Genomic DNA, 15,216 nt, shown 5'->3' with positions numbered 1-15,216 from the left:
TCCCACAACTGGGAGGGTACTCTCGTGAACACCTGGGTTTTCCTGCTTGCTCCCTGGTGACCCTGGGAGGCTAGCTGCCATCCTACCCTGTGCCTCAATTTCCCCACTGGTATCACCACTATCTTTGTGCAGCGCAGCGAGGCCTTGTGGGTAAAAGTGTCACATAAATTGAAGGCACTCTCAAGACAGAGCCAGCTGGAACAAAGGGGACTCGTTAAAGCCGAAGGAGAGGACAGTGAGTCCAAGCAGGGAGCTAGGCAGGGCTCAGAGAGAGTAGAACCAGGCCTTACATTCTCCCCCTTCCTAGCAGGTATGGTTGAGTCACTACCCCCTTGCCCCAGCTCCCTCCCCTCAAAACTCACATCCAGGCCAGGCCTGCCTCTCCACAGCAGCTCAAGGCAGGGAGGGAGGGGTGGCCAAGCAGCAGGGCCATGGGTCTAGACAATGGAGCTGTGTCTGCAGCACAGGAAACCGGCACCATAAGGGGCACACGTAAACAGAACAGAGAATCAAAGGAGAGCACGTTCCCGCTGACCAAACGCCAGGCAGGCCGGGTCAAAAGCCCTCACCACAGCTCACAGCATCCAGTTCCTGTGGTACCCCCCCCTTTCCAACCCAGAGCCAGAGAGAGAACCCAGGAGTCCTGACTCCCAGCCCTCCCCTCACCCATCAGCCTCCCTCCCCTTCCAGCTCTTAGGACTCCTAAAGTTACCACGATCACCCCTTGCATGTCAACAGGGGGCGCTGCACCAAGGAAGAGAAATAATTTTAATGACGTCTGTGCTACAAAGGATCCTAGTGCTGAGTGGGGCTCCTTACAGAAATCCACCAGCTGACATCAAGCAAAGCTACCACAGGAAAAGGTAGGGGTGTCTCCTGCCTTCCTATAGGGCTGGAAACAGCTGGCTGCTAATTCCACTGCTAACACCAATGCCACCCTCCCTCCACTGCAGGCTCTCACAGCCTGCCAGGACACAACACAAATACCCCCAGATGTTTAATCAATGTTTGCATCAGGCTCACAGAGGCAAAGCCATGGATAATCACCACTTGTGATGCACAACAAAGGAGGGAAATTAATCCATCTGCTTGTAAAGTGGCGTTGGTTTTAAACCTGATGAAGGATTTCCCACACAGACATGAGAGTCACCGGCCTGGTGTCACTGACTGCTGCCTATGCTGCTATAGGCCAGCCTGTCAGTCCATCCCCTTCACAAACTGATCACGCTCCATCCTCACACTTTTCGGTTCAGTAGCCATTCCTGGGTCCCCCTTCCTCCACATCCTCCCCTCGGTCTGCATTTCTCCAAGCTAAACCCACGACAAGCTCAGCTTTGGTAAGACCGGCTCCCCTTCTCAGGTAAGACCTGAGAGCTCAGAATTTCCACCCACTCTGAATAATTGGGTACCCTGCAGAATTAAAGATAGAGATGTAAAAGTGTAGTCGATTAATTGATAAGCAAAAGATTATAGGTTAATGCTATAGACTACATACATTTCCTCCCCCCCCCCACCACCAGTAACTTTTCTAGCAGGCTGGCCTGCAGCCTGGCTCAGTCCTGGCTTGTACCACTGCTGTGGCTCTGCATTTAAAGCACATTAGGAGCCAGGCGGGCAGGCAGGCAGCCCAGCTCAGTCCTGGCTCATGCTGGGTCTGGGACTTCAGATCCCCTCCTGGACAGGGGCTGCTGCCACCCCATGCTGCTGCCTCTGATACAGAGGCAGCAGTTTGGGGCGACAAGCAGCCATTCTTTGAGGGGAGCTGGTTTTTAAACCTGCACCCCTCACAGACCAGCTCCCACCTGGCACCCCACAGAGGCAGCAGCACAGGGTGTCAGTGGGCTCCTTGGGAGTGGGGCCAGATTGCACTGACTGCCAGCCCCGCTGCCGGGGACTACAGAATAGTCGAGTAACTAATAAGAATTCATGAGGTTAATCGACTATTCAATTAACCAATATTTAACATCCCTAACTAAGGAGGGTTCAGAGAATCAGAGGCCCAGACAAACTCTGTGAGGAGAGATTGGGGTCATCTGCCTTAGAGAGGGGACAAGGATAGCAGGCTATAAAATACTGACAGGGATAGGAAAAAGAGACAGGTTCTCCCAGTTCCTTAACACAAGAGACAAGGGGACATTCACCAGAATTGAAAATGTTGTAGCTTTAAGATTGTGAGCAGAGAAAATATACTTTTTCCAAGAACGCATAATTAGTCTGTGGAACTCTCTGCCTCACGATACTTCTGAGGTAGAGAATGTAGCCAGAATCAAATCAGCGCACTGGAGATTTATCTAGATAATGAGAATTGCCTGAATTGGGATGGTTAATGTGGAGGGAGATTTGACCTTCTGCTATGCAAGATAACTATGAGACTTGTGGCCATATCACATAGTAAGCAGTCATCTTTCCTCAGCATCACAACAAAGATGGATGTGGAAAGAAGTTGTTGAGGTAGCTTTGCGGCTGTTTATGGGGAGCGCCTCCTGGCCCCAAGAAAGCACAATCCGTACCATCGCTTGTCTGAGAATTTTAAACGTGTGGGCGACAGACACTGGGACATGGCGAGCAGCCCAGAGGCGGGAGCCAACCCTTCAAGAGCGAACGGAGAGGATGTGTCAGGTGGGGAGAGACCAAACGGCCACAAAGACAAGCAGCTGATGCACATAGAAGATCATGCAGCAATATTTCGAATGGATCACTGGCCAAAGAGCTGCACGTGGCATTTCACCCACCATCACCCCTCCGCAATGCTGTCTACACAGAACTGTGTGGCTTGGCTGTAGTTTTCATGCAATGTGATTAGCATTAATCTGCCAGACTGCAATGCTGTCATCCTCTGCTCTGAGTAGGGCATTCAAAGATTACCTAGCTCACGGTGCAATACCACAGCAGGTAAGGCACCAGCCCAGACGCTAGGCAGATGGGCAGTGAGGGAACACTTGCAACAGTTACAAATGCTGAGCTGGTGGCACCACCTACTACTAAGATTTCTCAAAGCTTCCTAGAATAACATTCTGTTTTTGGTTGATTATCACTTTGCCAAATTTTAACCCTTGGTGCTGAAGCTTTCCATGCCAGGAGTCTGCTTTAGGCAACATTTCTCCAGGAAATTTCAACTCGAATGTTTCAGCTGTGGTACATCTCCCATCGCTCTGTTACCTCGTCAAGTCACTAACCAAGAGGCTTTCACAGTTTTAAGGCCTGGTTCTTGGTTCTGCCCCACAGTTGCCCAGTTCTGAGAGCAGACAGCTCTAGTAGCCGAAGGCAGAATGAGGTCTGGCCTCCAACACGAGACAGCCAAGTGGGAATGGGGGTGTGTGGAGATTTTTACACCCATTGGGAAATTCACCAGTGGAACAGATTCTGCAGTAGATTCCCACCACTACTGGTGAGTCCTTCTGGTACCTTAGTCTGAGAAAGCTAGTTTAAGTGACTGGCTCAGCATGGGAATACTGGTGTGAAAGTCTCTGGCCTGAGCCAGACTGGACCTCAGACTGGATCTGGTAGTTGCTTCTGGCTTTAAAACTCTCAATAAAACTTTACCACCGAATTACTCAAAAACGTCATCTCATAACAAATGTTCCCACTACTCTTTTCCATCCACGTGTGCAATACATTTTGTTCTCTGCACCAGGGCATGTGTGGATATGCACCACCAGTGGAAACACATGGTGCCTGCTGCGGGCACTCTGCCAATCAGCTGGGAAGCATTTGAATCTCTCCTGGGAGACCGCCCAAGTGCTCAGCTTACAGGGAATACTGACTGCAGTGTTCCCTCTAAGACACACAGCAGCCCAGCTTCACAGGTGATTAATCAGCCCCTCCCCCTTCTCCCCCAGTCAGAGGCTAAGGGCATGGAGCTAACTGACTGGTGGGACTGATTTGTGGCTGCCATGCAGCTTAGAGGAACACCAGCGACAGGCAACCATCCAGTCGGTTTGCAAAACCCTTCAATGACAGAGCGTAACTAAATTGGAGAGAAAGTGTTCCCTAAAGCATGTGCGGCAGATGATGCCCTCTGTTCCCCATCCTACCTCCAACGGATACAGAGAACAAAACCAACCCCCACCCACTTCAGAACAGTCCTTGATGTATTTGACAGCTGCAATCAATATGGGTCTCCTTGTGTCTTTGTACGCGTGGGGGGAGGAGGGGCACCGCAGAGACAGTGCTGGGGGGGAACCGGCTTTTAAGCTTAGGCTTATCAGGTAGTTGACTAATTGCTTACATCCCTAATTGCCACTGATGGAGAATCCACCAAGACTCTTGGTCAAATGTTCCAGTGGTTAATTACAGCACCGTTAGACACCTTACTTCTGGTCTGAATGGGTCTAGCTTCAAAATTCCAGCCCTCAGCATGGGTTAAACTGGGGGGTTTCCTCAAGCTGGGGTCATGACCAGCAGTCCCTGTAAGCTGGATGCTTGGGCAGCTGCTCATGAGATTCCTGTGCCACCCAGCTGATCAACAGTGTGCCCACAACTAGGCTTGTTATTTCTACTGGTAGTGCACTTCCACACATGCCTCAGTACACAAAATTTATTCTGCACATGGATGGAAAAGGATTAGAGAGAACATTGGTCATGACCCTTCATGGGATCACAATATGGTTACATCTGGGTCGCAAGTTGTGAACTCTATATAGCGGACAGCACCAAGTCCCCATTAAATCGAATCTCCCCCGCCACTCCCCCATTCGCCAGCCGCCTGAGTTTTATTGCTGTGTGAAAGGGATCAGTCATAAAAAAAAGTTTGAAAACTGCTGGGTTAGACCAATCTCTTCCCCACACTGATCCCTACAGGCTGGGATCAGTCAAGCCTTCATTTTCTCTTCATTATGATAAATAGATGGTGCTTCTGCACCTCCCACTATAAAACAAGTTTCCTAAACTTCCTCTTGGCTTTTCTCTGAGCCCTCTCTGATGGATCAACAGGCTGCTTTGACCAGACACAGCATTCCAGTGGTGGTGGAACCCTGCCAAACCTGGGGGGAGGAGGGGGAAATAACCTCCCTGTTCACACCTCTCAGGATCACATTAACCCTTTCACATGGGCAGGAGCGGCCCAAAGCCGGCTGTGGCAGTTGGCGCCCCAGGCAGGCGGCACGATCGCCGCCCCCGCCTGCTTGTCCTTCAATGGCCGTGACGTCATCACGGGGTGCCCCATGACATCATCATCGGGCGCCCGGAGCAGCAGCGCTCTAGGCAACTGCCTAGTTCGCCTAGGCTCAAGGGCCGCCCTGCCCATGGGAGTTCCTGTTTGGCTAATTATATGCCACATTCCCTCAATTTTTTCCCAGCAACACTGCTTTCAAGGTGACAGTCCCTTAGCCTGTAACACTGGGCTCCATTGTTTGTCCCTTGATGTTTGCATACAGTGCCTAGCCCACAACTGGGGGCTTGAAGCAATACAGATAAGAAACGCAGAGGGGAAAAGCCGACAGCGTCAAGTTCCCACTGCAGCCTCATCTCCTCCTTGCCCACTGCAAAGTCTCGGCGGGCTGGGTCCTCCAGTAGTCTGAGGAGTAAGGCATCGGCCTTGGAGCCTGGGCCTTCGTTACACAGCCGTGCAGAAAGTGGCGCGATTTGCTGAGTCGTCTCCAGGAGCAGAATGCAATGTTCCCAGCACTGAGCCAGCTGGGCTGATGTGTGGGTTCCCGGGACAGCACGAGATCAGTCATACCAGGATGATTGGTATTTATAGGGTCCAGGAGACCTCAGGAGCCATAGTGCTGGGCTCCTGCTGTCCATGCCTGCCTACGTTGGAAGCCTCTCTGCTCAATGGCACCTCTTGAATCCAGCGCTTTGCGCCCAGCCTCCCTGAGAGGGCACCTTCTCTCAGGCTGCGGCGGGAGCCTGCAAGCTCACACGTCTCTCAGCCCTTGTGCCAGCTCTGAACTGCACCCCAAAGGGACGGATCTGCTTGGCTGGGGTCTGTGCAGAGGAATTCCTGCAGAGGGATGCACAAGGGAGCCATTCTGCACCCGGCTGCGTGATCACATGCCAAAACTTGCATGCCACGTGGTGCCCAGCTGAACCGTACGTTCATGCTAGCTCCTTTGCCCTGGAGCAGCATGGCGCAGGGCTGCACCACAGCGTGATGGGCGGTGGGTGGGTGTCTCCCAGGGTCCTGGCACTTCTCACAGCCAAGCTACGTTCCGGGCCAGTTCCACGCTGGATTGCGGGATGGACTGTCACAGCCTGGCATGATCCCACAATTCACCTGGCACCAGTGGGATTTGCCAGACACTCCCTGGCAGCAGGGTTCCCTGTAAGCTGAGTGCTTGGGCAGCCGCCCAGGGGAGATTGCAATGCCACACAGCTGATTAGCAGAGCACCCGCCAGCAGTATGTGTTTCTACTAGGGGTGCACATCCGCACATGCCTCGGTACACCTTACAAAATTTATTCTGCACATAGATGGAAAAAAGTAGAGGGAACAATGCTTGGCATTATTGTAGACCCTTAAACAAGATGAGGAGAGCACCCCTTATTGAGCCTTTGTCCAACTCCCTGCAGCACAGCGCACCCTTGTGTGCCAGTCGGCCAGTGCCGACCCGGGAGAGCACTCCCAGCTGACCATACTCTGAAGGTCGCATCTACACTAAAAAAATCACAGCAACTTAGCTATCAAACCACTAGCACATGCGCCTGCTCAGCCTCTTATCTCACGGCACGGACTTACCGGGAGCATCAGGAACAGTCGACGTAAGCAAGGCAGCATCTGCATGAGCCTGTGTCGGCCTGAATGGCATCGACTGTGACTTTACATCACCCGGGGTGCTCTCCTGCATGCTTCCTAGTCTCCGATAATGGTGCAGAGAGGACCTGATGCTGGCCAGTTTAAGAGAAGACCATTCCCTAGGCCTAACCGTGCAGAGCAGACCTGGTCTAAGTCAGGAAGCCAGCTGGAACTGTTTCTCCAGGGCTGGCTGGGGAGAGCCGACAGGTAAAGAGTGCAATCAGGGGCGGCCCTAGACTAGCTGCCAGCAACTGGCACCCTAGGCGAACCATGCAATCGGTGCCCCCACCCCCCCATATTGCACCACCATTTGGCACCCCATTTAACTTGGCGCCTTAGGCGACTGTCTAGTTTGCCTATATGGATGGGCCACCCCTGAGTGCAATCACCCGGTGCTGGGCGTGCCAAGGGCTGGGAAAACAAGTGGCCATGAGTCACCTTGCTCCCTGTGGGATGAGGCGTTCAGACAGCAGATGGCTTTTCACAGGCTGGCTGTCTCCTCCCAGGCACACAAGCGCCTTGCAGACTATATGGACCACCCAGTTGCCACCCAGGCAGAGGACTGGGCTGCCCTAACATATCCCATGCACTATCCCTGGCAGGAATGGGGAAGAAACATGGTCTGGGTGTGCTAAGGAGCTAAACGGGGACTCCAGAGATCTGGATTCAGCAGAGTCCCTGGCCTCAGCTGCTGACTGCAGGGAGCAATTCCCTCCCTCTCACTGTCTCAGTGGCTCCATTTGTATGGCGGCACCACCACCTAGGAGCCCCAGCCCCAGCCCAGAGCCGCCCTCTACAAACACAAACAACACAGAAATGCCCTGCCTCAACCCACTCATAATAAAACAGGAGTAGAAGATTCCTGGACTTATAGGGAACCATTACGGCTCATCCACTCTGACCTCCACAAAGCACAGGCCAGATGACTGTTAAGGGAATGCAGATTGGATAAATGGACAGTAAGATGGATAGAAAGATGGCTGGAAGGCCGGGCCCAGCGGGTAGCGATCAATGGCTCGTTGTCAGGATGGCAGTTGGTTTCTAGCAGAGTGCCTCAAAGTTCAGTTCTGGGACTGGTTTTGTTCAATATCTTTATTAATGATCTGGATGAGGGGATGGCTTGCACCCTCAGCAAGTTTGCAGATGACACTAAGCTAGGGAGAGAGGTAGACACGCTGGAGGGAAGTGATAGAGACCAGAGTGACAGGCAAATTGGAGGATTGGGCCAAGAGAAATCTGATGAGGTTCAACAAGGACAAGTGTAGAGTCCTGCACTTGGGATGGAAGAATCCCAAGCATTGTTACAGGCTGAGGACCAACTGGCTAAGTAGCAGTTCTGTAAAAAAGGACCTGGGGGTTACAGTTGATGAGAAGCTGGATATGAGTCAACAGTGTGCACTTGTAGCCAAGAAGGCTAATGGCATATTAGGTTGCATGAAGAGGAGCATTGCCAGTCGATCCAGAGATGTTACCATTCCCCTTTACTCTGCTCTGGTGAGACCACATCTGGAGTATTGTGTCTAGTTCTGGGCCCCCAATTAAAGGAAGGATGTGGATGCGTTGGAGAGGGTCCAGTGGAGGGCAACCAAAATGATTAGGGGGCTGGAGCATATGACCTACGAGGGGAGGCAGAGAGAGTTGGGTCTATTTAGTATGCAGGAGAGAAGAGCGAAGGGGGATTTGATAGCAGCCTTCAACTTCCTGAAGGGACGCTCCAAAGAGGCTGGAGAAAGGCTGTTCTCAGTAGTGACAGAGGGCAGCAATGGTCTCAAGTTGTGGTGGGAGAAGTCCAGGTTGGATATTAGGAAAAACTATTTCACTAGGAGGGTGGTGAAGCACTGGGATGGGTTACCTAGGGAAGTAGTGGAGTCTCCATCCCTAGAGGTGTTTAAGTCCCAGCTTGACAAAGCCCTGGCTGGATTGATTTACTTGGGATTGGTCCTACTTTGGGGCAGGGGGCTGGACTTGATGGCCTTCTAAGGTCTCTTCCAGCTCTATGATTCTATGAGTGCACCGAACAATCCCTCCTTCCAGCCCATATCTGATGGTTGAGCTAGCACATAGACCCAATGCGCATTGGCTGTACAGACTCCAAGTGACAGAGAATCCGCCCTGTTCCTTGGTGAGTTGTTTCAGTGGTTAATTCCATTCCCTGAATGTATCAAGCTTCAGCCTCCTGCCTTCAGATCAGGATAAATGCACCAACAGTGAGGTGTTTGAGAAACTCTGGCAGTCTCAACCTGAACTGTAGATTTGGGCTACTGTACCTCTCTAAACACAGCTCGGAAGCAGTAAGCTAGAGAGACGTCTAACTCATTCTGAGCTGAGATTCCACTTAGGTCGATGTCCCAGTCTAAACCTAGGTTGACCAGATGTCTTGATGTTATAGAACATTCTGATATTTGGAGCTTTGTCTTACCTTGACCAGGTACCCTTTAGGCCTTCAATAGGGGGAGAGGGGGAAAAAAAAAAAAAAAAAAAGTAAAATCCTATCACGAAAACTACATGATGCCTTGGGCTTTCACTAGGATTTTGGCTAATATAAGTAAAGAACTCTCTCTCACTGAGAGAGACAGAGAAAGAGACACAGAGAGAGAGAAAACTGCCTTAGAGGGATCACGGGCCAAGTTAAGAAATCAAGTCAAAGGCTTTCCCTCATTGCTTGCCTGCTATGATCCCAGGTCCCTTTAAAACAAAGCTGCACTGCCCTCTTGAATGTGACTCCAAGGGTGTTTAGCAACCCAGCAAAGAGAAGAAAATCATCAGTGTACATGGTGAACAAGGACATCTCGAAAACTTATTTTTAGTTCCACAGCTGTTCTTGGTGAAGCAATGGAGAAGGGAGGTGAAAACTCACCACCAGACTCACGTGGATCTCAAGGCTCTCTGTCTATATATATTGAGAGAGACAGAGACACATCTTAATCATTTTAATGCAAATTTAAATGATTGGTTGACAGTGCAGAAGTACAGACTTTGGTTTTAGCCCCAAGGGATGTACAAGAGGGCAATGGAAAGTTACCCGCAGCACCCTGCAAAAAAAAAAAAATCTTTCACCTCCACACCCCCTGCCACACACTACAAACATCCTTACGACTGGTTTCAAGTTATCGTGTAGACTTAAATTGCCTCCCTCCTTAAGCTACCTTCTTTATGCCACATCCCAATTTAGAGGGGAGCAACTAAGCTGCAGGAAACTAGCAAGACATCAACTGGCTTTTAACAACTTGTGTAACAAACTAAATGATGCCCAGTGCTAGTAAAGTGATTTAAGCCCAGCCATCAGCATGCCCCAAAACTTCAACTGGCCTTGTTTTTCAAATCACATACCCTCTGCCCCACCCTCTGCCCCATTATGAAATCCTGACAACAGGGCTTAAATCACAGGACTACTGACACACCTTTATTTGCCTACAAAATAATTTGTCTGAAGACTGAGTTTGAAAGATTTATGAATGTTATAAGGGGCAAGGCTGTCTGACAGCAGAGGGATTGGACTTCCAGTCCCATGTCCCAATAGCATCCCAATCAAAATCTAGATTAGAATTTAGCTGCTAAATGTTAAGCTGTCTGCTGAGCATGTGCAAACTGCAACTTTTCAAACAAGGCCTCACTTACAAAGTTTGTTACACTAATTAGGGATATAAAAGAATAGTTGATTAGTCAACTACCTGATAAGCCTAGGCTTAAAAGCCAGTTCTCCCCAGCACCCTCTCCGCAGCGCCACTCCCCCCAGTAAGGTGGGGAGTGCAGGGAGGCTGGCCCGGCAGCAGCCCGTCTCCAGGGTGTAGTTGGGACCCCCCACAGACAGGAGATACTCCTGTTGGGCCCCCCTCCCCAAGTACAGGGGCTGCTGGATCCAGCATGAGCTGGGACTGAGCAAGCCCAGCTCAGCTCCAGCTCACACCAGGTCCAGGATAGGGATGTTAAATTTAGATTAATTGGTAGGGCGCCTCCACCTTTGAAGTGTAGCAACAGCCCCAGGGCTACTGCTACACTTCAAAGGCAAAAGCGTTGTGGGAAGTCCGCTGCTGGCCCCCATGCTCCCCACGGTATTTCAAAGTGGTAGTGCTGCATGGAGCCCAGGGTCAGCAAAGGAGTCCCCAGCTGGCCCTGGGCTGCAAGTGGCATTTCAAAGCAGCAGACCCTGGGGCTTCATGTTGTGCTGCCACTTTGAAATGAGCTGGGGAGCCCCAGGCCGCATGTGGCGTTTCAAAGCGGCAGTGCCCTGTACAGCCCAGGGTCAGCTGGGGACTCCCATGCTGACCCCAGGCTCCCTGTAGCACTGCCACTTTGAAGCACTCCCTCTTCTCCCCCCCCCCCCCCGCTGCCTTTTTCTGATAGACAGAGCAAGGGGGAGGGGGGGAGGAGCGACTAGTGTGTTGACTGTCCAATAAGTTGTTCACATCCCTATTCCAGAGCTACTCCCACAGCAGCTCTGCAGTTTAAATGTAGTGGGAGACAGGCTGTCTGCATGGCTACAATTACCCGCCTCTAAACAGCCTCAATACTAATACTGGAAGATTTACCTGGAGCTGCTGGGGTCCTTTGTCATTTTATTTTCCAAAAAACAAAAATGAATTATGTCCATGCCTCATTTAAATCATTGCTCTGGGATGGGGCTGAGGAGGTCAGTCTGCAGGCTTCCCCAGGGTCACAGGACAACCCCAGCCCTCTCTCACCTTGGGGTCAGGTGAGAAGCGACTCGCCATGGCCGCTGCAGTGCCAATGGGCACAGCTGGGGGAGGGGCATATGTCATCCAGCTGGAGCAGGTCCAGGTTCATCTGCCTCCCATCTCCCTGGCCAGAGTGAGAAAGGCAGCAAACCGTGCACTTTCCCCTCACTCCCTGACAAAAGGGAACAGCCAGCAATGTCCCCATATGAATTAAGGGGGAGGGGAACTTCAGTCCCCACCCATCTGCACACCCTAAAGGGCACCTGGGAGGCTCAGGACAGGGGAAGTCCGGACAGGCCTGCCTCCAGCCAGCCCCTTTCACCTGCCTGGGGATTCCATCTCTTTTCTGTACGGTTCTATGAGAAGCAATCCCATTGCAGGCACATCCCATTGTCCCGGTACAACCAAACCCTGATTTTTCTGTACGTTATGATAAGAGAACATTGTATACTGAATTGGGTGGTCCTAGCTCATACCCCACCCCCTCTCTCTAGATAGCTATCACTATTAGGGGTGTGTTTTTAACTAGTAGTTATACCACATAATCCCAGCGTAGAAACCATGAGATTGGTATAGAACAAGGCAATAATTTTTTGCCAGGGGCCACTTCGGAAATTTTTCAAGTGGCCCCGGGCTGCACAGGAAAGGGTGGGGGCATCAAGCGAAAGGGGTGGTGCCCCACTCCAGACAATGATTGGTCTGGGGGTGAGGGAGTCCCCCTAAGGAAGGCGCGAACTCACTGGCAGCAACAGAAGGACTGGGTTACAGGGACCTGACAAAATGAATCCCACCAGGGAGGCGACCAATGAACCTACACTGATCTCTTCTTCGTCATCTCCGGTCTTCCTAATGCCATTGGGGACTCTTGCGTCTTATTAAATCTTCAGCTGTCTTTGTTTTGTGCCATAAGCCACTTACTACCTCCCCCCTTTACCCCCCAATCCTCCACACACACTTATGTCCCATCAGCCTCTCTCCTAGGCTAAGAGATTCTCTGATTAATGGCTTTTCTGGTTCATCTCTCCTGTAACCTTGTTAGTTCTTTATGCTGCCACAGAACCAAATGTGTGTCCTGGCAGCAGTTTGCTAAGAACATTTAGCTCAGTGAACATCAACCTACTTGGTAAGGAGGCACATGTCCAAAGAGGACTGAGGTGTGCCATGGCAGTCCCACATGCACTCCCTGCTCAACCAAGAAAGAGTTAAAAAAACCCACAAGCAGCCCTCAAGGAACAAGGGACTATCCCTTCAGAACACGGGAAGGTCCCTGAGCATAGTGGTTTCCCAGTCCTCAGAGTGATTCAAGCAACAGGGGATTGATCAACCCTGAGCTCAGCACAGCCAAGGGAGGATAAGACTTTGCACTACAGGATCTAAGGTCTTTTGCATTTGGTTTGTGCAGACCTAGGATCCCAGCAAGAAGGAACGTATGGAAGGGAAGAGGCTGCGCGCATACAGGGTGGGACGTCGTCAGTCTTGCTCCTTGCTCAGCTTTGCATCGTCACTGCGCACCAGCCACAAAGGTGCTCCACAAACACCCCACACTCCAGGGTGACTCACTCTCCGGGGAGCCCCTGTGCGGGGAGGTGGGGGAGCAGCAGCACCGGATGCATGGTGGTTCTTATGAATTGGGACCACCAGGGCAGAGGATCACTCCGTACCCAGATGCGGGGATTTGCACCTGCTGCTGCGCAGAGCTCTGCAGGTCAGCCCTCCCTGTGTGCAAAGCCTGCCAGCAGCTGTGCCCCTTTCCTCACACTGGCGATCTGTCTGGCCAGGACCCTCTTCCCTTCCCACCCCGCCGGGCTCAGCCTCTCCCAGGGCAGTGCAGCCCGACGTTGGAGGAACCCCCGCCTAAAAGCCTCCCCTGCCCTGTCAGCTGCTGCTTGCAAGGGGCAGAGCGGAGGAGGCTTGGTGTGCTCTTCCTGCCTCCAGGCCAATTAGAGCCTGGGGGAGGGTAGCAGCAGGGCCTCCGCAGGCCACATCCACCCGCTTAAGGGTCCAGATCCAGCCCATGGAGACCCTTTTGCTCACCACTGATATAAAAGGTGACATATACATACTTAGATCTGGAAGAATGATTGTTAGTAAACATTATTTTCACTGTAGTTACACAAAAACAAAGGGAAAAAATTTCAATCCATCAGAACTGAAGTGTCTAGATAGGCAGAATCCCAGAGAGTCTACTTCAGAGCCTGGCAGTTTGATTTAAGGGTGGTTACTTTGTGTTTTAATGTACTACTCTGTAAACTTGTTAGCATCTCCTGTCACTGATAAGTATCTGGCCCATCCCAAAAATGTCCTGTAACTGCAAATTTACACTAATATAATCGAACATGCTTAAAACCTATCATGTTGCACAACTATCCACCTTTAAATGGATAAAAACTGGGGAAAAAAAAGCTTAAAAATAAACATTGATTTTATCCACTGAAATTATATTAAAAAAGCATTGAATTCTGTCAGTTGCACTGGTATAGCTCATTCCCATGCAAGAATAAACTTGTCACTGCATCTGCACTGCAGGGGAGGGGGGAGATACCACTTTTGCAGCACAACAATTTTCTTTTAAATGCAATAAAACAGTGTGAAAATTATTCCCCCCCCCCCGCATCAGTGTTACTAACAACCTTAGATGCATCATTTTTAAGAGTCTAGCTTGATTTTCCAACATTTCTGCTCTCCGTTGACTTCCTGAGTTATTTAAGTTAGGCACCTGTTTGGCCCCTGCCACAGACGTTTGGATACCTCACAATTTTTAGTGTATTCACAACCCCCATGAGGCAGGGAAGCGTCGCTGTCCCATTGTCCAGGAAGCGAACAGAAACACGAAAGTGGAGTAACTTGCTCTAGGCCACACAGGAAGTCTGACTGAAGAATGAGGCAGGTCTCCACCCCAGCAGCAACATCTACACAGCTACTTCGAGTCCTGCAGCAAGACTCTGAGTCAGCTGCCCCAGGGTCTGGGACTCATTGATGGGGGTTTTGCACAATGCAGACATACCCTAAAACACAGGGTAAAAGGCAAGGCCCTCTCCTGGCTCACTAACTGGCTGAAAGACAGAAAACAAAGGATAGCAATAAGTGGTTGGTCTCTACCATGGAGAGGGCCCCAGCGCTCTGTACTGAGACCCCCATGCTGCTTGACTAGGGATGTTAGAAATCGTTTAATTTAATAGTCATGTAACTGCACCAAATCTTGGCAGTTAGATGATTATTTGCTGGTTCGTGGGGGTGCTTCCAGCAGCACTCCTGGGGAGCCCCCTGCCACCTCTCTGCTGCACCAAGGCTTGAAAGCCGGCTCCTCAAGTGCACCGGCCCCATAGTAATCTGGCCTCCATTCCCCCTCCACCGCACACACTTTCTGCTTGAAGTTATCTGCAGATGCGAAGCACAGAGATCAACCAACCAACCAACCACCTTCTCGCCCCCTCCCTAAAGACTGCTCCAAGCCCACGACCGATGGCACTATTCCATGTGAGGACTCCCAGGGTAACCCTGGTGCCTAGTGCTCTCCAAATCCACCAGGGCCCCCTGGAGCCGTGAGGAGACCAGAGCAGACGAAGATAATAGCTTCCAGCCTTAGGAAATAAAAAACCACCAATGAATCAGAGGAGGGATGTTAAAAATTATGCAATGGGGTAACCGTGTAACCGCTGAAAATCTCGGCAGTTACACAGAAGCCTCCCTGGGAGCAGGGCCACCAGCTCCTGCTGGCCTGGCTCCCAGGGAGAAGGCTTCACTGCATGTAACTGACACAGTCATCTGTTAACTGGTGAGTCACTTGCACTCACGCCTGCTC

At 51.1% G+C, this 15,216-nt stretch overlaps 1 protein-coding gene across 1 annotated transcript in view; it reads right to left on the bottom strand.

Annotated features, from left to right (window-relative positions):
- Window positions 1-15,216, bottom strand: part of KIF1C (kinesin family member 1C) — a 62,849-nt gene that overhangs the window by 33,204 nt on the left and 14,429 nt on the right. The gene's annotated exons all lie outside the window — the stretch shown is intronic.

This window comes from Pelodiscus sinensis, chromosome 24 (genome assembly GCF_049634645.1).
Source record: "Pelodiscus sinensis isolate JC-2024 chromosome 24, ASM4963464v1, whole genome shotgun sequence".
Taxonomy (NCBI): domain Eukaryota; kingdom Metazoa; phylum Chordata; order Testudines; family Trionychidae; genus Pelodiscus; species Pelodiscus sinensis.
The sequence above is the reverse complement of the archived record's forward strand: the minus strand, read 5'-3'. Positions and strand labels throughout refer to the sequence as shown.